This window comes from Fundulus heteroclitus, chromosome 16 (genome assembly GCF_011125445.2).
Source record: "Fundulus heteroclitus isolate FHET01 chromosome 16, MU-UCD_Fhet_4.1, whole genome shotgun sequence".
Taxonomy (NCBI): Eukaryota; Metazoa; Chordata; class Actinopteri; order Cyprinodontiformes; family Fundulidae; genus Fundulus; species Fundulus heteroclitus.
The window spans coordinates 33939886-33963083 of NC_046376.1; the positions used below are offsets into that span (position 1 = coordinate 33939886).

At 40.4% G+C, this 23198-nt stretch overlaps 1 long non-coding RNA gene across 2 annotated transcripts in view; it reads right to left on the reverse strand.

Annotated features, from left to right (window-relative positions):
• Positions 1-1994: 1994 nt before the first annotated feature.
• Positions 1995-23198, reverse strand: part of LOC118566426 — a 44019-nt gene continuing 22815 nt past the window's right edge. For both annotated transcript variants that reach the window (XR_004932999.1, XR_004932998.1), the window contains 2 exons: positions 3456-3610; positions 1995-2935 (listed from right to left, as the gene is read on the reverse strand). This is a non-coding gene — a long non-coding RNA (uncharacterized LOC118566426). The remainder of the gene's footprint in view (positions 2936-3455; positions 3611-23198) is intronic.

A 23198-nucleotide genomic window follows, 5' to 3' on the forward strand; every position in this document is an offset into this window, starting at 1 on the left:
GAGCCCCTCTTCCCGCACACGGTGGCTTGATCAGGGACAATTAACTGTGAACAACTTTTTGAACCAAACATTCTTTAGCGAGAAAACTTGATAGCTTTCCGTGTAAAATGAAAGAAAGCTTCACAGAACCGCAGATCTGCTTTAGACTATTAAACACAACGTGTCCGTCTGTGCATAGAAAGCTGAAGTGTCCTTTTTCTTTTCTTTAGTTTCCTTCAGGCGTGAGTGTAGGCTTGTAAACAGTAAAATGATTTTTCAGTTATACCCACACTGTGCATGGTGGTGCTTAAAATTATTGTTAAAATTAATGTTGTTCTTCAGTTTAACATTTCAGCCTCAGCGAAAACCTTCTTGTTTCTCCTCACCCTTGGCCAATCAGTGACCATGAGTCTGTTCACATCACATTTCAGCTCTACTCAGCTCTGGTTGTATTACTGTACTACTGCTGCACTAATTACAGTCAACTCTGCTCGCCTGTTCACGTGCCTACTTATACCTGCCTCGGTCATCCACTCTCTGCCAGAACATCTCATCTTCCATCATGTGCCCTACCTCTACCACTTTCTGTGTGCTCAGCCAGCTGGACTTTTCTTTGCCGTTCCTGTTTCATCCCTCACTGATGAAAGCTGCCAGTGTCTGCATGCTGCACAAGTCCGCCTGTTTCCTAGTGAGTTCCAGCTGCTTGCTCTGCCTATATTGTTGGTTCCTCAGTCCACATCTGTTCTGGTCAGCCCCTTCCTGCTTCTCTGGTTTGTACTGTCACTGCCTTCAACCCCTGGTCAGTCTGGTTCTGGTCGCCTGCCTCACCGGCCAGTAACTCATCTTTTTCAATAAAGTTTTTATAACGTTAACTCTGTGTCTGGCTAATTTCGGGTTCCCAAAACCAGCTGTGTGGAACCAGCTGGACCTTCTTTGATCTGGTTGCCTCACCAAGCTGGGTAATTGGGGAAGAAAGGCCAAAGTAAGGGAGGCAGCCAAGAACCTGATGGTTGTTAAGTGAAGAGGTAAAAGAATAATCAAGATGCTCATCCATTAGTAGTAAACCCCAGTAATCCAGGCATTCTGGATGGACAGGGCAGCTCTTAAATTTTGTAGAGGCACCTTAGACATTGTTTGAATAAAAAGAAAAAAACAAAGGTTCTCATCTAACGAAAACAAAATAGAATGTTTTGGCATGTCAGGCATTTCTGATCACCTGCTTAACACCATCATTGAATGAAGTGAAGCATGTTTTTTTTATTGCTATGCATACATATACCCTGTGAACTTCCATTTTGTTTGAATTATTATCTTCCTTTTAACTCTAGTAAATATCTTGATGTGCTGTGCACTTCAGGGATTGATACTTTAAAGTTAGGATACTATCTGTCTTTGTCTGTTCTGCCTTGGCACTTTACCTCTTCACTGTGGGATGGTAAGAAACGTCCTGATGCATCTCAATAATCCAGAAAGAAAAAGCACAAAGTTAAGTATGTCCTCTAGATGGAATGTTCTTAGTTGACAGGTTCTGTCTCTTCTCCAAGAGACTTTTTTAGTCTTGGGAGTTTCAGGTAAACTCAGTGTTACAAGCAGTACCCTTGAATAGTGGCTTAACAAGTTAAACGTGACTATCAAAACTGGTTGATCACATGCAAAAGAGGACCATCAGCCTACCAATTGATTGTCAGTGCTCTGATGGCCACTTAATGTTCCCAGAGGGCTGAGTCATACTTGCACCATTGTAAGAGGGGGACAAATGGACCTGGAGGCCTACACCCTGTTTAAAGATGGCTCAGATAAAAATAATTTCTCCCTTTACTGCTTTCTCAAACCAGCGTTCTTCCCTATCCAGGATGAGAACATCTTCATACTTAAAAGAGTGACTGTTGGCCTGCAGAGGAGTGTAAACTGCAGAATCTTATCCTGATGATGCTCTTCTGTCTTGGGCCATCATTTTGGCCAGTGGCTGCTTTGTTTCCCTAATGTATAAATGGTCACAGTCCTCCAGGCAACTACACAGCATTATTCTGATTGTGCTGTAGGACCAGATCTTTGGAATGAACCAATTTGCCTGTCAGATCTTGTTTTTCCATGTTGACCCTGAAAGCAACAAACACAGAGGCAGGCAATCAGTTTAAGAGTTTTATTGAGTCGTGTGAGTTATGGTAACGGGGGGAAACTGGGAACAGATAGCACGGCGACTGGGAAGGCTCTGGTTATTTACTGTGGAGAGAAAGGAGACCAGACTGAGCACCGACAACAAGCAGGAGAGTGTGATAGTGCTAGCAGAGTCTGACTTTCAGAGAATGTAGATATTGGGAAAGGTACAGAAAGTGGTAGAGTATGTTGGAGGGTGAATAGGCAGGTGGAGGTCGGCGAGGACGCCAAGTGGTGATGGAGGAGTGATGGACAGGAGTGCCGGAAGGCTCTTGGGATTCAGAACTGAAACTGACACCATGGATCATCAGAGGAGGACAATGAGAGCGGTCCAGGTCAGGTTCCCTACAGGAGAGTATCTTGGGGGAATAAGGAAACTGACGTTAGTCAGAGGACAAGAGCTTCAAGGAATTGCAAGGAGCTTAGAGTTTGGTCAGGTACCGCTAAGGAGAATTAATGCGCTGACGCTCCTTTTAATGCAGCTGATAAATGTGCCTTTTTTTCCCCTGATTTGAGGGATGGGTCCGGTGGCCCACCCTGTCCCATGATTCCTTGTGGATTAAAGAAAATGGAAACCGCAATGGTGGAGAGTAGTGAAAAGCTGGATATGATACACTTCTCTGTGACATAAAAGTAACTATGAAAAGGTCTCTAGGCCAGAAGTTAGCTATGTAAACTCAAAATATTTGTTTGGTGTCTGTACATATCACCTAATTTTAAAAATGCGTGGACGTGCATGGACATGTCCGCTGCTGCTGCATCACAGATGGCTCGCCTCGCCAGCTTTCAGCTGACCGCCCTATGAAAAAACAAATTAGACCATGAATTAAACATTTAAAGATGCTCAACAGTTAGTTGCTTTATCAATATTATAAACACTGCTCCCTCCCCTCAGCCAGCGTTCAATGGCCGAGGGGCAGGGCACACCCTGGACAGGCTGTCAGTCCTATAATGTACAGACCAATTATGTAATGTTATTAAGTCCAGTTCTTTTAGGTTTTCAAAGGAATGAATAACAATAACTGAGACTGTAGGTTCACTTTTATTCAGTAGATGGAAATTGGTTGTGGCTCAGACGTCAACAGTCAGTCCTCTAAATACCAGATTTAAAGAGATACAAGCATTCATAATGCTGAATGATAGTATTTATTTTTTATCTTGTTCCAGGTTTGCTGGTAAAAAGATAATTCAATGTTATGAGCTGATAAAAAAAAATTCAAGTACTTCTTTTTATCTTAATGCATTGTGCTGAGTTATTTTAAAAGTCTATGTAGGGCAGCACTTCAAAAAAAGATAAAGTTCCAGATAGTTCAAATAACCTGAACAAAAGTGGAGTCCATCTTCCGTGCTCTTCCCCTCCCATTCTTTGTCTCTCTGTACTTGCTTCCCAGCCAGTCTCTGGGGTTTGTCTGCTGCAGGTTTTGCAACGTCACCCTGCCACGTCGAAGCTGGGCAGTCTGCCTCTTTCTCTCTGCTTCTTACAGACACACACACACACACACACACACACACACACACACACACACACAAAGAGAGAGCGAGAAATTTTAGAGGTCACAGGAGGTAATGGTACAAAATATGGTGAGTTGATATTTTGTGAGAATGTATGCAAATGAAAAAAGAGAAAACAATCAAATCCATAAAACATTTCTGTTTAAATCCATTAAAAAAACCTGAATATATTTAAAGTATCTCACATAACCTGGGGCGTCAAAAAAGTGAAAGGAAAAAGCAAAGTTAAAGACAGGGATGGAGAAAAGAATCAGTGGAAATCAGCCTTAAATCATGCTGTGGGAGAGGAGTTTATTTTGAGAGCTGTAAATGCTGGGTAATCCTCATAAAGTCTATAAGCTTCAGCGGATTTGTTGAGTGTTGATCCACATTTACATTTCTACAGAGTTTCTTTCATCACATACTGTATATTAAATTTATACTAGAGGTACAGTACCACAGGACAGGAACGATAATCTTTGACAGGACAACTATTAGTTGTGCACTCTGCAAATCTTTTTTGGAGTAGCAAGAAGAAAGACTTGGTTCAAAGTAAACCAAAAGAAATCCTAGCTGCAGTTTGCCACAAGCCATGTAGGGGGCACAGTAGACGTGGAAGAAAGTACTCTGCTCATATAAGACCACAGCTTTTTTGGCTAGAATATGTCACAAAGCTGATAGGGTTACCATAATTTGATTAGCAAAAAAGAAGACACTTGACCTTGATGTGAAACACATTAATGATACTCTGATTACTTAAAGAAGACTTATAACTTTAACATATTCAAAGAGGTGTAGTCACATATTTTGACCATAAAAAGAAAACACAAAAAGCATATATTCATCTTCAAATAAAACAATATATAGTATGCCAAGCAGTTGTCCTGACTGTCTTTACTTAGTCCTTTTTGAGCCTGAAAGGAATTTTGTACCCGCTGCGATCAGCAGACATAAAGCTTGTTGTGCCACTTGCCTGCAGTACCGTGGAACTATCAGAAAGCAAGATGGTGACAACTGATGTAGCTGCTGTAAGAGCCAGTAGACCGTCCTCCAATGCCTTGCAGTAAAGTGACAACTCAGCATGGTTGAAAACCAACCTGATCTACAGGGTTATGGTTACTTACTCTTTCTATTTGCACCTCCGGTGGACCTTCCTGACTAACTCAGCTCCATCACAGACATATACATAAACACCTTGTTTAGCGCTGAATCACACGTTGACGTCTCCGCCATATTGGAGGTGGCATAGAGGGGTGATTTGAAGAAGACGCCTCATTATGTGTTGCGTGGATTTGTACCAACCAATTCACAGTACAAACCAGATCTACTGGCATTATCTTTCATAGGTAAATTGGTAAAAGGCCTGCACTATGAACGCACTTCATCAAGTCCTGAAGACCCCAACACATTTAACTCTACATTCAGTCATTCACTCACACATTCACACGCTGATGGTGTGAGCTATTGTAGACACAGCTGCCCTGGGGCAAACTGACAGAAGTGGGGCCGCAATACTATTGGTGCCACCTCTGACCACTGACAGCAGGCAAAGTGGGTGAAGTGTCTTACCCAAAGACACAATGACTGAGAGTCAAAGCAGGGTTTGAACTGGCAACCCACCGGTTACAGGATGAACTCCTAGCTCCTGCACCACTGTAGCCCTGAAGGTAAGAATAAACATACTATGTATACATTATAATATTGTATATATGGCTTTAGGCTCCATTGCATCTCTTTGTTTACTCATTGCGTGCCTGTGCAATATCATATTTCTGGTTACATGGTCTTGTTAATGTAAATATACACAAAAGCCCTTTGTTTACTAACAAATAGAGCAAAAACAAAGTGTAAAACACAGAAATAAAAAAATACAAAAATCCTACAGGCCGCGAAAGTCGGAAACCCTTTGTATGCAATCAGAGAGAGCTAGTGGCCTAGAAATTCATAAAGTCATAGTACATGACTAGGCCCTTTTAAAGTGTGCCTTCTCTGTGTGGTTAGAAAACAATTGTTAGATAGCAAATTTCTGATAGGCTTTCATAAATGACAAGGAAAACAAAGATTTTAAAATCTCTAGAATTTAATAGTGATAAAGACAAATACTCTTCGGATTAAAACGTTAACCAGTAAGAATATTTGCTCACTTTTCAAGTCATATTGGACTAATGAATAAACAAAATCATCAAATAATCTCTTGAGAAATACAAGTATTCTATTCTTTTGTTTTCAATGCAATAAAAAAGCAATGGTCTCACAAAGATACTTATCAAATTAAAAAAATGTATACTCCATTTACACATCAGTTTTTAAGACTAAAGTCTTAGTGAGAAGTGTCTTTGAAATTATATCACTGCGGCAAAGTGAGTGAAAACTCCATTTGCACCAGAGAGTTGAGTCTATTTTCAGTTAACATTCTTGTTTGCTTGATTTAGCCTTACCTCATCTTTACTCTGCAGTCTGCAAACATTTAATATCCCAGGTTTGTTTATGTGTTGCGTTTTTAAAGATTATTTACTATAACATCTTGGTTTAAATCAACCCTGACAAGTTTTGATAAGTTTACATTTTGATTTGTGTTTACACTCCTTGTGTTCTATTTGTATTTCCTTACCTGTGTTCTAACTGGTGAATGTGCTTTGATCTAAATCATCCAATCGTAGCTCTGGCTGTAAGTTTTGGGCTGTTGTCTTGTTTAAAGGTAATTGTCCACCTCAGTCTCAAATGTTTTCCAGCTTCTAACAGTTTTTCTTTGACCATAGCCCATATTTTAAGCTGTATCTATCTTTCTATTAAATCTGAAAGGCTTCACTGTCCCTTCTGAAGAAGTATTCCCACAGCATGATACTACCACCACCATGTTTCATGGCTGGGATGGTATGTAATAGAGAATATGTGATGTTAGGTTTACTCCACACAGCATTTTGCAATTGGCAAAAGTTCCTGTATCTGTTTCATCTGACCAGATGAGACCGATACGGGATATCTATTGTGTACATGCTCACATAACTTGGGGAACTTGCGTGCAGATATTAATATCTTCAGATTTAAGACACAGCTCTTTCGCATCAGACATTTCTTATCCTGAGAACTGAACCATAACGTGTTGATCATCTGACATTTATTGTCCCATCTCCCTAGAGAATTGGTCTACTAAAACTTTGCAGGATTACTTTGTTGTCGCTGTTTGCTTGAGGATCTCTGAAGTACTCTTGTTTTTGTTTGGGACACAGCACAGAAGGTGTGTAATCGCAAATGTAACAGTTGCTCTGTCTTTTTTTCTTCCAGAGGTCTGGCTTTCGCTAACTGGTAGGGGAAAAAAACTGCAGTGAATGGAGCTGCAGGGTGCTACATGGTTTTGCAGGCCAGCCTCTGACTGAGGAGGAGTTTCTAGGCTGAATGTGGGGAGTAAGGAAGCACCACCCACTCCCCTTAACTATTGTAAGGCACAGGAGCTGTTTGAGCTGGCCTGTATTGTTTTACATCCATTCATCTCCTTTGAACTTATTCACATCATGTTTCATTGTAATTCTATGTAAAGGAGCACATCAATGTAAAACATTTTTTTAATAAAACACCTTACGTGTATGTATGTTTGTATTCAGCTTCAACTGTATAGGACAATATTTTGCAGAAATTGCAGTTGAAAGTCTGTAAAAAAAAAAAAAAAGTTAGCAAATCTAGCAAATTAAACTTTGGCCCATTCTTTTTGCAAAATAGCTCAAACTCTTATGCTGTGAGTGAAACCAGAGTTTTATTTGCTAAATGTTATTAGAAAAAAAAAATGTAAAAGGGATCACTTCTCTTCCACTTTGCCGTTGTGTACTACTTTGTGTTGGTCCATGACAAAAAATCCTCATAAAATGACTTAATGCTTGTTGTTATTATGTAAGAGAATGTGAAAAAGTTCAATGGTTATGAATACTTTTGTAAGTAAGTGTAAGCCTATAAATTCACAGTACATCTCTAATTGGATGCATGGATTCATGATTTAGACTCATCAAACACAAATAGTGTCCTGGAAGCCAGACCGGTACAGCATTCGAGCATCGTCCTTGGTAGAGTTTATGAATGATGGTGGAATTTAAAGATTTGTATAAACCACATAAAAGTGCCTGTGGGCAGTGTGATTGTTACGTTGTTTGCAGAAGCAAGAGACTTTTACCTCCATTAAACAGGATGATGTTGTGACTGTATGCTATTATTTCATACCAGTTAAGCCCACCTGATCATTATCATCATAACAGATGATAGATGAGAGTCTGGCCAAAGGTGTAGTGTGTAGTTTGTCTGGGCATGAGTATGTTTATGCCTATATGCTACACAAGCTTGAGCCATAAAGATAATAAATGTAAACTTGGTAAAGACCTGTTGTTTAGCTAGTAGGTGGACTATAGAAGAAGCTGATTCTATTTTATTTAGAGCAGAAAATAGCTAGGTAAAGAACATTGTCATTTTCGTTGGTATTCCACATCTGTTATTTCCAACTCGCTAATAACTTCCTGTTATGAAATCCTAAGTTTACCATTATCTGAGAAACAGAAGGAAAAACGCAGATGGCAGCATCATACCATGGGATTACTGTTCTACGGCAGTCAAGGTGACAGGGAGGAGACCAGAGATGTGTACAGTAGGGAGCAGAAAAAAAAGAAGACAGACAACCAACTCCCAGTAGCCATATTCATATATTAACCAGCCATGTATATGTACCAAGTAATAAACAACATACCAATGTTTTTTTTCCTCATCTGCTCTAACAACACAGTGTTCAAATTTTAGTTTGTATTACAGGACGTTAGAGCTATTGCCACACCTTTTCACTGATCTCATAACACAGCTGAGCAATTGGCTCTTCTCCCCCTTTTCCTGATAGCTTCCCTCTTAGCTTCATGAGCTTTGCAGATAACAGCGTTAAGTCCAACCATGTCCAAAGGTAACATACAAAGTTAACATTCACTATCTGGCATTAACTATTTGCCATGTGTATTTCTACATCCCCACTTTACATTTTGGTTTTGTTCAAATTAAATGTTTTTTTTTTTTTACTGAAAATATTAAGCAGCTAAAGAATGGAATGGAGAAGCTTGAGTCACAGCATTGCTGGATAGTTTCCTCCTGCTGATCATTTCTCCTAGTGCTGTCTGGCAGAGACACGGTGCTCATACTTTCCATCCCCAGCCTGTCTGGGCTGTGTCCATGTGTGTATGTGTCAGCAGAAGGGGGAAGGGCTTGATATTTCATTGCATGCAGGGAAGCAGAGAAAAAGCTTGACATAGGGAATAATGTGTCTTGAAGAATCCTCTCCCTCTCCTTGGCTTCTTTTTTCTTTTCCATTTGTTCGCATTAGGCTCTGTGTTCCCTTTTTTTCACACTTTATTTGATTCCTGTGCTTCCTCTACATCTTCTCTGTCTCCCAGTTCAACACAGAAAACTACAGCCTTGTAACTGTCAGACCTTTCGAGTCAGACATTATGATCCAGGAACGTCTAAACACTTTAACCATTTACTGCGAGGGGGTGGTTGGCTGCTGGTTGATGATGTCACTGTTGACCAGGGGTCTCCTTCTCCTGATGTTGAGCTTTTTAAAAAGCTTGTTCCTCATCTCTCAGTCTGTCTTTATGTGGGCGACTGTTTGAGTAGAACCATCTTTTCCCCAAAGACTGACCATTTTGTGTGGCATCCTGATACATCTCAAAAAAACAGAAGTTAAGTAGGTCCTCTGGATGGGTTATTTTTTGTTGAAACGTTTTGCCTCTTCTCCAAGGGACTTCTTCAGTCTTACATTTAACCTTGTCGTGCAAATGAAGAAATCTACTGGAGAAGCGACGAAACATTTTAACAAAGAAGAACCCGTCCAGAGGACCCAATCAACTTTCCTTTTGTGTGCCATTTCTCACATGTGGAAACAAGAATTTTCAAGTCTTCTGTTTTTGTTTTTTGTTTCTTTCTTTGTTACTGTTGTTGTTTTGTTTTCTATTATTTTGTTTGTTTGTTTTGCTTTGTCTTTTTTATATAAAGATGTCAATTAGTTGAATGAAAGCCATCAATTCCCTTAGGTAATAGATTGTTTAGTCATTTGCAAAAATATTGATGCCCCTTGAACTTTTCACACTTTTGCACGTTACAGCCACAGACCTCAATGTGAAGTATTGCGACATAAAATACAATAAGCCTAAGTAGGCAATAGTTGTGAAATGGAAGCAAATTGATGCATTTTTCTTAGAAATAAAAATCTAAAAAAGTGGGACTTACCTTTGTGTTCAGCCCCTCTGAAGTTGTAATGTGTAGAACCACCTTTTGCTGCAGTTACAGCTACAAATCTGTTGGCGTTATGTCTTAACACTATAACAATTATATAACTTATAGATCCGTGTATGTCTTAATGAAATAACAATTAACATTTTTGCCAATATGCCCTGTATGCTCGATCCCTCTTCCTATTACCCCCACTAGCTTCTCTGTCTCTGCGAAAGAAAGCATCTCCACAGCATTATGCTGCCACCACCATGTTTCACTGCGGAGATCATTTGTTTTAGGGTGATGTGTTGTAGTAATTTTCTGTCACAGAAGGTGTTTTGCATGTTGCCCAAAAAGTTACATTGTATACACCTGAAGACCATTCACACATGAACTGAAATTATACAGTATTTCATACCTGAGCACTTGCAGAATGTTTATGTGCAGAACTTTGTGCGCAATGCAGTGTTCTGCTGTACAACTTTTAAATGTGACAGCAGGACAGATGGCAAAAGAGAGAACTCCCAGTTGTCACTAAACTCTGCTATCAAGGAGTATTAAGGTTTTTCCTGCAGCTACAGCAAAGATATAAAAAAGTTGGATTGAAGCAAAAACTTTGTGTCTCTGTAAGCATTTTTCAACAGTGTTAAGGTACGTAGCCCATCTTCACTTAACTGAATTACTCACTTGAAACTTTGTCAAGCTGAGTATAAATATATAGCTGGTTGGTGGTCAACATTATAAGAACTCCCGAGTGATTTAAATGTGCTTTATTCTCAAATATGGTCAGTCTTATTTAAAAATGTCTAAACATTGACTGACTGTCAAAATTGTTTTATTGTTGTATAGTCGTATGTATCCAAACATTGGCTATGCCTGAATCATAGGAAAAAAATACAATCAAACCTCCATTAATTTTACACTGTGCAGGGTGGTGGTTGGGGGGTGGGGAGGGCAGGTGCTTATCCCCAGCAGTCATTGGTGAGAGGTGGAGTACACCCTGGGCAGGTCGCCAGTTGATCACAGGCCTAATTAATTTCAGATAACGAAAAAGATATCTTGTGAAATGCTGTCAGGAATTAAAAAAAATATTTATTTTAATTAATTTTTCTAGATTTATTAGAACCAAAATAATACCAATCAGTGACTTTAAGACTGTATTTTTATAGACCACAATAATTGAAAACCATGCATAGATATTGTATTCAATCTTTGTCTTACCATGGGTTTGCTTCACTTTATGCTGTACACGTTTTAAGTGTCAGTTAATTCAGCATATGGGATCAAGTCAGTTTTTTTCTTGACATTTAATCTTGACTTACTTCACAGTTACTTCTCGTGGTTGAAATTGTCGCAGCACATGTATTTAAATGCCAGACTTGCTCCTCAGCTCTGTCTGAGTTTACTTTGGCAAGGACTTCAAAAGTGTTTGTGTATCTATGCATATGTGTGCTGCTGCCTTCACAGTGGGAGTGCCATGATTTTAGCATTCAATGAGGATCAAGTCTTACTGCTATTAACATGTACAATAGCCTTTTTAATAGAATACTGACTTTGGTTCAGTTTGACCTCAATGACAAAGAGAGAGAGAGAAATGGACTTGGAGAAATAGGAAGAGCACCACAAGGAGAGGGAGGAGGAAGGAAGGGTGAGTCATACTTGTGGACGTGGCTTCCCTCTCCTTTCTTTGCCCTCAGTCACAGAGTTTCATCTTTTCTCGTCCCTCCTTTTGCTTCCCAAACCGGAGCGAAGCCTTCAATTATCTGCTTTTGGAAAATAAAGACAGAGTTCTGCATATCCACACAGCCTCTCTCCCATGCTCCTTCACTTTGGTAATTCTTTCAGTCTCACTCAACCTAGGGAATGATTTTATTCTATTTATTGTATTCTTGGAAATTTAATGATAACACACCAGTATTCCACGTCACTGGATCTAAAACACTAAAATTTAAAAAGCCTCATTATATAGAGCTTTCATGCAACTTAAGGGTGTTCCCGTTATGTCATATTACAACCAAGAACTTCAATGTATTCTTTTTTATGTGATAAACAAACACTAAATAAAAAAAACATACTGTTGTGAAGTGGAAGGTAAAGGTTGTATAACTTTCAAAACTAAAAAAATCAAAACTACAAGTCTTTAGAGGTATGTCTCTATCAGCTTTGCACATTCTTCTCTATATGTTTGTTAGATGGTATGAAAAGTGTCGACAAATAAAAAATTCCATGTGTGGATGAAGATTCTCAACTGTATAGGTCTGATATAGGTATTTGCTTTGATCTAAACAATCTTTCTAACTGCAGCACTAGCTGTATAGTTGGCCTCATCTTCCCTGTTAAAGATGAACCTCTTCCCCAGCCTCAAGTCTTTCGTAGCCTCCAACAGCTTTTCTTGCAGGATTGTCCTGTATTTCGCTCCAGTTATTCACCAGTCAACTCTGAGCTTGCTGGAAAAAAAGCATTCCCACAGCAAAAGGGCTCCCACCACATGCTACAACAGTGAGGATCAGTATGTTCCGGGTAATGTGCAGCAATAATTTTCATTGCCAAACATTCTGATTTTCATGTAGGCTGTGCCCATGCATGGCTTGTAGCAAACACTAAAAAGGGCATCGGATGATGGCTTTCTTTTAACAATGACTTTCTTCTTGCCTCTCTTTCATAAAGGCTCATTTGTGGGATCTGCCACTAAAAGTTGCCTCGTCATTTGATTCTGACTTGTGAAGAAAATCAGTTGCATTGAATTTTTTTCCAAAGTATGAGATTAAAGGGGGTAAAAAATACACTCTACTCTTTTCAGATTGTTTAAAATAAATAAAATCATGTATCCTTTCCCCTTCCACTTTACATTTAGGGGCTGAAGTTTGGTCTATTACACAAGTTGCATTAAAGTTTGTGTTTTAATTTTGGACTGGTTAGTTTCCCGATAGTCTTCAGCTGATCCAAAATGCTGCAGAGTTCTGATGAAAATCAACAAGAGGGATCATATTTCTCCAATGTTAAATTCCATTTACTGGCTTCCTGTTAAATCAAGAATAGGATTTAAAATTCTTGTTCCAACGTATAAAGCCCTTAATAATTAGGCTCCATCATATATCAGAGCTCTGATTACCCCGCATGTTCCTAACAGAGCTCTTCACTCTCAGACTGCAGGTCTGCTGGTGGTTCCTAGAGTCTCTAAAAGTAGAATGGGAGGCAGATCCTTTAGCTATCAGGCTCCTCTCCTGTGGAACCAACTCCCAGTTTTTGGTCCGTGAGGCAGACACCCTGTCTACTTTTAAGACTAATCTTAAAACTTTCCTTTTTGACAAAGCTTATAGTTAGAGTGGCTCATGTTACCCTGAGCTACCTCTATAGTTATGCTGCTATAGGCTTAGGCTACTGGAGGACATCAGGGCCTATTTTTCTCACTCTGCTGAGTTCTACTGTTCTCCAGTTTTGCATGACTGTTGTCATTTCAGCTTTTAACTTTTTGTTCTATCTGTTTTTTTTCTTCATAGTAGGTACACCTGGTCTGGCATTCTGTTAGCTGTGACATCATCCAGGGAAGACAGATCACCTGCTATTACCATATAACATAGAACAGATTACTGGATTAATGTGTGCTTCTGTGCATGTTTGTCTCTCTTGTGTCTCTGCTCTGTCTTCTCTAACCCCCAGTCGGTCGAGGCAGATGACCGTTCATACTGAGCCCGGTTCTGCTGGAGGTTTTCCCTCTGTTAATGGGGAGTTTTTCTTTCCGCTATCACTTCATGCTTGCTCATTATGAGGGATTGCTGCAAAGCCATGTATAATGCAGACGACTCTCCCTGTGGCTCTGCACTTCTCCAGGAGTGAATGCTGTTTGTTGGGACTTTGATGCAATCAACTGGGTTCTCTTATAAAATTGAATTGAATTGAATTAATTTCTTTAGTTTATCATCCTTGAGAGTTCAATTCAATTCAATTGTATTTATATAGCACCAATTCATGAAACATGTCATCTCAAGGCACTTTACAAAGTCAAATTCAATCAGAATTTCAGCCGCTTGTATCCACGTCATACTCCTGGAGTACCCCCCACAGGACCTCCCGAGGGACATGGTCGAATGCTACAACATGGATCTGGAGGGACACGGTCCCTACAGTACACCTGGTCTAGACATGTAAACTGGTTGGGCAAACTCCCATGCACCCTCCAGGATCCTGCCGAGGGTGTAGAGCTGATCCAGTGTTCCACAGCCAGGACGAAAACCACAGTGCTCTTCCTGAATCCGAGATTCCACTATCCGACGGACCCTCCTTTCCAGAACCCTGAAATAAACCTTACCACGGAGGATTAAGAGTGTGATTCCTCTATAGTTGGAACACACCCTCCGGTCCCCCTCTTTAAATAGGGGGACCACCACCCCAGTCTGCCAATCCAGGGGAACTGCCCCCAATGTCTACGCAATGTTGCAGAGTCACGTTAACCAACACTACCCCAGAACATCCAGAGCCTGAAGGTACTCAGGGCGAATCTCATCCACCCCCGAGGCATTGCCACCGAGGAGCTTTTTAATAACCTTGGCAACCTCAGCACCAGAGATGGGAGAACCCGACCCGGAGTCCCCAGGCTCTGCTTTCTCAATGGAAGACGTGTTGGTGGGATTAAGGAGGTCTTCGAAGTATTCTGCCCATCGACACACGACGTCCTGAGTCGAGGTCAGCAGCACACCACCCCCACTATAAACAGTGTTGGTACTGCACTGCTTCCCCCTCCTGAGACGCCGGTTAGAGGGCCAGAATTGCCTCAAAGCTGTACGGATGATCAGGTGGGCCATTCCTCCAAACCACGCCCCTCCAGGTCTCACTGTCATTGCCCACATGAGCGTTGAAGTCCCCCAGCAGAACAAAGGAGTCCTCAGGAGAGGCACCCTCCGGTACCTCTTCTAAGAACTCGAAAAAGGGTGGGTAATCTGAACTGCAGTTTGGCGCATAAGCACAAACAACAGTAAGAACCTGTCCCCCCACACGTATGCGAAGGGAGGCCACCCTCTTGTTCACCGGGGTAAACCCCAACGTGCAGGCACCAAGATGAGGGGCAACTAGTATGCCCACTCCTGCTCGGCGCCTCTCACCAGGGGCAACACCAGAGTGGAAGAATGTCCAGCCCCTCTCAAGGAGACTGGTTCCAGAACCAGAGCCATGCGTCAAGGTAAGTCCGACTATCTCTAGCCGGAACCTCTCAACCTCGCCCACTAACTCAGGCTCCTTCCCCACCAGAGACATTCTCTCACCGGTGACATTCCACGTCCCAAGAGCCAGCTTCTGCGGCCGAGGATTGGAACGGCAAGGTCCCCGCCCTCTACTGCTACCCATTACACGACTCAAATGTTGTAACAGTTAATCTCACACTACACAATATAAAGCTTCACTCATCATTGAAACTAAAAGTAAAACTAAACATCACATGCTGTTTAATTAACTGGCCCTTGATTTTCGGACTACTTAGGGGCACTAAAAGGGTATGTCTCATACTTTCATAATAAATAAATAAAGTGAGATGGTGATGTCAAAATTTCCACACAAATGGTCATGACACAGCAGAATCCTGTGAATTCCACTGCATTGATTTATCCACCAAATTTATCCACCCATCCATTGTCTTCCACTTATCCGAGATCAGGACGCAGGAGCACAAGGTCCATGAGAGAAATCCAGACCTCCATCTCCCCAGCTACATCCTCCAGCTCATTCTAGGACATCCCAAGGCGTTCCAAGGCCAGGTGGGACATATAGGCCCTCCAATGAGTTCTGGGTCTCCATCCAGTGGGACGTGCTCAGAAAGCCCCAAAAGGGAGGCACCCAGGGGGCATCCTGATCAAAGCCCAAACCACCCTCAACTAGCTCTTTTTGATGCGGCTCTACTTTGAGCTCCATCTGGATAAAAGAGTTCCTCACCCTGTCTCTAAGGCTGAGCCCAGCAAACAGAGTAAAACGCTTGTCATGCTCTGGACAACGAAGACTCAAAGTTAGCTACTTTCAGAATCAGTGAGGTGTTTTAAAATGAAGTCAAAAGAAGCACAGCGATGTAAGAAGCTATATAACATTAATTGAATTTCTACATGTAAAGACATATCAGTGATTAATTGATGATGCAGTCAAGTGAGAAGGAGAGTGAGACATTCAGCAGATAACAGGAGGGCTGAATGTAATACAACAATGTAACATCCTTTTCAGTTTTCAACCTCTGCCTTTCGTGGAACATGTTGGATTTAGATTAGCTGACAAATTTTAGGAAATATAAGAGTTAAGATTCTATAGGAAGCACAGAGATTATATGATCACACAAATTGGTACTACAAGGTACTAAACCCTATTATTATTTTTTAGGTTTAAAATAATAGTAAAAAACCAGTCTTAAAATGCTATTTTTTAATCTCAAAGAGAATTTGGCAGGAGCTGCTTGCTACTTGATGATCAGATCAGAATCAGGCCACAAATCTTTGTGTATTTTTATACACACTACGTTTTTATTTTAATAAATACATTTTTTCCTGCTTTTCATGGTAGAACTAAAGGACATTTTTTAAACATCTGCCAGCCTGAAGGCCTCCAGTTGAAACATACGATAATTAGGTGTAAACTTCCTGTCTTTACCAAACACACACTGAATGATAATTCATGGAGGACCCCCTCTCTCACATACAGACAGCACCCCCGCCTGCGCTGCCCACGTAAAAACCCAAACTCCCTCTGCTCTCTCGTCACTGCCAGTGGTGTAAACTTCAAACAGTCATTAGCTTCCGTTCATAAAGAGCTCATTAAACACACAACAAGCGTGCACACTGAGCCGTAAGCAAGTTTAACTATTATTAAAAGACCTGAAGGCAGTAATGAGAAAGCAGCAGGTAGGCTTTTCATCGTCTTACCTCGCTCTCTTACACACAAACACACACGCAGCACACGCACACACATGCTGCCTTGCTGTGTGTGATGACATACAGCTGTGTGTTCAGGTTTTACAGGCAGAAAGGAAGTGCAAGATCGGCAACAGAGCAACATCAAAGCTGCTGCTACTGTACACCTAGGCACAATTTAATGCAATGCTCTTATTCTTGGTTTATTTCTCAAGTTAAGTCTCCCTCATTGTCTTAATGTGAAATACAAGCATGCCATTTATCTTTGTATTTATTCACCCTGATATAAAAGGTTTTCTTCCTCTATGCATTGCTGTGAGCATCACTTTAACTGAGTACCAGCAGCAAACAAAAGTTTGGAGAATAAAAGACATTACATTCAACTCAAAAATTTTATTTTTATCTGAATAGTACTGTGCGGATAGATGATAGGGCATCTATCATCTATCTGCACAGTATTCCCTCTTGCGATAAGTTTGTTAGTGCTGTACAGCTTAACTTTAAATTTTATACATTTTCGTATTGTGCTTTAGCATTTTTGAGGGTCTTCTGTATGAATGCTTATTCGTCTTCCGTTTTCCATTCGTGTCTTTGATTTGTGTCTGTATGTGAAATGGGCATTTTGAGTTGGTGTCTTACCAGAATGTCATTATGGTTACATAATGACAATAAAGACTCTTGATTCTTGAAGAGACACATTTGTTCAACAGGCAACTGCAGCCAATTCTTTTATATTTTTGCTTTAGTCCAATATAACAAACTGTATAAGTAACTATGCTATAATTGTTATATTCAATATTTTATTGTACCATCAGCATTAATAATTGTTGCATTTCTATTTTGACTAGACGCAATTAGATCATGCTATGCATATTAATTCTAAATGCATTTTACACTCTAAGAATCACCTATTGGCCATGCAGACTTGAAACCTTATTTCCAGATCCAGGTTCTGGTAATGGCTGGCGAAGCTCTTACTGGAACCTGATCCATTTCTTATTTACAATAAATAAAGAAGAAATGGATGTAAATGAAGAGTTACTATGTTGGCCTGCAGCAGTAGAGATTTGTGAGTGGAAGTCAAGACAAACTTTAATCTCCATTCCCATACCAATGGAAATTCAGCAACAGTATAGCTGTCGCAAAGTGAAAAGTAAACCGTGTACAGCCAGTTATGTTGAGCTACCGAAAATTGGTGGGTGAAATGATTGTTATTTTTACTGTACTGCCATGCAGAACGAAGGTCCTGGGAGTGAAGCATAGCTTGGAACCTTTCTGCCTTGAGTTTGTACATGCTTCCCGTGCATACACTGCTTTCTGGGTACCCCAACTTCTTTCCAGTGGTCTAAAACATGACCGTAAAAGTAATTGGTTTACCTAATTAGGTCTCATGCATGTTTTAGGGTTTGTCCTGTGTGCCTGTGTGTTGCCTAGGGATGGACTGGTACACTGTCCAGGGTGGACCCCTAAATATTATCCAATTATTGGTCAGAGATAGGTTGAGCCCCTCAGCCCCTGCAAAGATAGGCCGGTATAGACTATAGATTGATGGATGCTGGGATGGATGGATGCCAGGTCATGTGTTGTGTTATGGTCCTTCCACTCAAGACATTAGAGTGTGATCATTATTCCTCCCACTTTATACCATATGCTTTATATGTGTGTGTTTGTGTGTGTGTCTTATGGTCTTATTGTCAAATTATGCCTTAGCTGTGACTACAGCTGCTGGTTGTTCAAATCAAGACTCACAACTCTCTCTCTCGCCCTCTGTGCATGTGTGTGTGTGTGTGTGTGTGTGTGTGTGTGTGTGTGTGTGTGTGTGTGGTTACAGTGAAGGCAGCTCCACCCTGCAGTCTGTCTCACTGCTTACTGACCACAGTAAGGGAGCTCAGACAGGGAGAAGGAGATGGACGGATAGAAAGTCGTTCAGTCACAGAATTACAGGGAGTAATAACTGCTTCTATTTCAGTCTGTTTGGAGAGTTCACTACATTTCAGCCAAGGACTCACACACACACACACGTAGACAAATGTTTTTTTAACATGACTTTAGAAAAGTATAGCTATTTTCCGAGTCTGTCTTTTGTTTCTTCGTTCCTGTTGAGGCTCATCTTGTTTTCTGAAAATATAATCTTCCTTTTAAAAGGTTTTTGCTAATTAATAACACTGCTTATCTACATAGTTTTCTGCCTTTTTCACTCTTATCCTGGATTTGATTTGAATCAGTCTTTTCTCCTGTTATGTACCTTTTTTTGTTTTTACTGACCATTGTTTTCTACTGAAATTAAGTTAACTGGACCAACAAAACTACATTTTGCCAAGTGTGCTGCCCTATGAGTTTCCTCCTGGGTTAAGAAATTTAAAAACTTTTTCTACTTATAATGTTACATTAGTCCTCAAAATTCTAGTTAAAATCAGGCATATTAGTTTAAAGAAAACTATTAAAAAGTAGTCCTACTATGTTTTGTAATATAAGTCTGCACAACCTTAAACTAGCTGAATGAACTTATGTTATATCAGTTTCTAAAATTAGTGACAAAAATATTGAACTGCTATTCAAATTTCTGAGACGCACTGTACTTCTTAGTAGTAGATGGGCAGAATACAGGAGATTCTTGTCACATGTAGAACACAACCAGTACTTGTTGGAAACTCCTACAGCTCATTCAGTGTTGCTGTCAACCTCTTGCCAGATGCCCTGATAAGTTTTTCTACTTTTTATTTTGATACATTTTGGAGAACATTAGTTTATATCTTCTGACAGTGTCATGATTTAGGGTTTTGTTTGCTTTGCTTTGGACCTTTCCTGGACTTTTCCTATCAGCCTGTCACTTCTCAGCCACCAGTCATCATCCAATCAGATCAGTCACCCACCAGCCATCACTCTACTCTAGATCATCTCCACCTGTTGCCACTAATTAGTCAACACGGCTCACCAGTGTACCTGTCTACATATACCTGCATCCCCCAACTCATCCTTGCCAGAACGTCTCTTCTTGTCCCGTCTGATCTAATCTCATCTAGTGTGATGTGCTTTGACTCTATCAGTTCTCCTGTTCGCTTCACTGAAAAAAATGTCTGCAAGCTGCAGTTCTGCGTTTCCCCTTGAGTCCAAATTACTTGCTCTGCCCGTTGTGGTGGTTCCACAGTTCACATCACCTGTTCTATTATGCCACTACCGGCATTCTCTGGTCTCCTGCTCATCCCTGCCGGCACCATCTGCCAAGTCCAGTAGGCAGATGGTCCTCACAATAAACCTTTTAAAATCATAACTCTGTGTCATTTCCTGAACCCAATAATGGGTTCCTGTCTGTAATGTATGACAGGTAAAGTTTTCCCCATTTATTGATGATGCAACCCCACGAGATGGATGGATTTATCATCCTCTTTATCATATATAATACAGAGGGTGATCAATCCATCCATCCATTGATGGATTGCTGGTGCCTATTTCCAGCATTCATTGGGCAAGATGAAGGGTACACTCTGGTACTCTGTCACAGGGCAACACTGAGACAAACCATTCACGAAGCCACACACTCACACCACAATTTAGAGAAGCCAATTAACCTAATAGTCATGTTTTTGGACTGTGGGAAGAAGCTGGAGTACCCGGATAGAACCCACAGGGGATGCACAGGGAGAACATGCAAAGCTCCATGCAGAAAGCACATATATATATATATATATATATATATATATATATATATATATATATACAAATGTCGATATCAGTGTACAATAACAACATCTTCAGTTAAAGGATGCAAGAGAAAATTGGCAATAGGACAGCCAAACATTTTATCAGGTTAATCAGAGTTTTTCATTCTCAAGACAACTGAGTGCTGAAACTGCTGAAACTGGATCAATAGGTGCTTAAACACAGAGTGAAGTATTTCAAGCCTATATTACTTGTAATTTTGAAGAATTTAGCTTACAGATGATGAAATCCCAAAATTCTATGTCTCAAATATAGTTTTAAGAAGAAATGTCAAAATTCTGAAAAGTATGTTTATTTCTATGCACAGAATACTTTGTCTGGGCTCCTTTTGCATGAGTTACTTTATCAATGCAGCATGGGCATGGATGTGATCAGTCTTTTGTTCTGTTGAGTGTATAAGAAGCCCAGGTTGCTTTGATAGCAGCCTTCAGAACATCTACATATTTGGATCTGGTGTCTTTTATGTGTCTTTTATCTTCCTCTCGACATTTCTCCATAGATTCACTATTGGGGTTATGGTAAGGCCAATTTGCGAGCCACGCAAGCGCCAAGGTCATTGAACCGACTTTTGACACCTTTGGCAGAGTGGTCCGGTACTGGGTCCTGATGGGAAATTTAATCAGCAAAGGGTATTCCAAAAAGCTTCTCAGTAAAAGTACATTTCCTGGTAGATGGCTGCATTGACTGTGGGCTTCACAAAACACAGTGGACCAACACCATCAGATGACATGACACCTCAAACTATCATTGCCTGTGGAAATTTCACTCTGAACTTCAAGCCACATGGATTCTGTGCCTCTCCTCTCTTCCACTGGAATCTGTGAACTTGATTTCCAAAGTAAATGTAAACTTTACTTTCATTTGAAAAGAGGACTGTACATCCATGAACAACAGTGCATTCTCCTTTACCCAGGTAAGATACTTCTGATGTTTTCACTGATAAAAGGATGTGGCTATTGATGCACTGATTCCAGCCTCATTCCACTCTTTGTTAAAGGTTTCAGGTTCCGGGGGGATCATCTTATCTATTGGTTGTCCACATGCCAATCATTGTGATGCGCTCGCATAACACCAGTGTGCCTGCTCATTCCTTACTACTTTCCTCTTACTGCACATGCACACTTCTAGTGTTTATGTATCCAGTGAGCTTCAGTTTCAGTTGTTCATTGTAGCTTCGCTGCTCTCACTGTATACTTTAAAATTGGCTGAGAGTCACAAGAATAACATTTTTAGAACTATAAGGCTCACGTAAAATCCTTGCATTTTCTCAAAAATGTGTGCTGTGCCTTATAATCTGGTGAGCCTTATATATGATTAAAGTTGTGCTTATGTTATAGGAATCTTATCCTACAGTCACTGTGACCGGCCTCCTCTTGGACATAGGGGCCTGGGGATGCAATGGCTTTGTATGAGATCCACTGTTTGCTGATTGCAAGGTCAATGCTTGTGTGTTACTAAGCAGAATACTGATTGTCTAGGATAGACTGGCTCTGTTTTGTCTTACTGCAAGGCTGCTTTTGGGTATTAGAAGGTACACTCAGGCCAGCTGACAGCTTTGCTAGGGCTCGGGACAGCGCAGTCTTTTTGGGCCCCCCCTCTACACCTGCCGCCACCACACACACATGCACAGACACACACATGCGCGCACACATGCACAAACACACACACTATAATTGTATTATTACAATTAAATAATAATAATAATGTTATGTTCATAGTGTTTTTTTCCTAATCCACCTCTTATATCTTTCAATCCTTATGTAATTTTCTCTTTATTGTGTGTACCTGCCTGTTGCTTTAATCCTAGAATTTTCCCCGTCGTGGGATAAATAAAGGATTAGCTAATGTTATCTTATCTTAAATAACACTTTTTAATATCATATATGTACTGGGTTCTTTCAAAGTCTTAATTACATTTTCTGTGTGGGCTCAAGTAACATATGATAGATAATATCTACTTTGAAAGTTAACATGAACTGCTGCTGAAGATGACCACTCTTATCTACCTGGATGTTCTCTGGAGGACTGAAACGCCTCAGTCAGTGACGTCAGTCTGTGGGTATGGGTCTGTAGGGTAAATGAGAGAAGTTTTGTCTCCTCTCTCCGTTTCTGTCCCTCAACGTTTTCTTGCTCATGGTTTTTAGACTTAGACAACTTTATTTGTCATTTGGTATGCACAAAGTGTGTACAGAATGAAATTTCGTTTGCATACAGCTTGAAAAATCACAGTAAATTGCAGTAAATTTCAGGATAAGGTGCAGCAGTGATTTATGTAAACAATTGAAATGTAAACAATGTAAACAATACAGGGGAAATAGACAGTGTGCAATTCATGGTGTCCAGGTGAGTATTATTAAAACCGTGCAATGTACAAATGTGGTACAGAGTCCATTTGTGGCTTCAGCAGCTCAGTAGTCTGAAGCATATGTGCAAATGTGTAAATGTGCATTTATACAAATGTGGTACAGAGTCCATTTGTGGCTTCAGCAGTTCAGTAGTCTGAAGCATATGTGCAAATGTGTAAATGTGCAGATATACGAATGTGGTACAGTGTCCATTTTGGGCTTCAGCAGTTCAACAGTCTGATGGCATATGTGTAAATGTGCAATATACGAATGTGATACAGTGTCCATTTTGCGGCTTCAGCAGTTCAACAGTCTGATGGCAACAGGGAAAAAAATGTGCTTAGACAAATTTGTTGTGTTTCCACTGAATTTACCTTGCTTTTTACAAAAC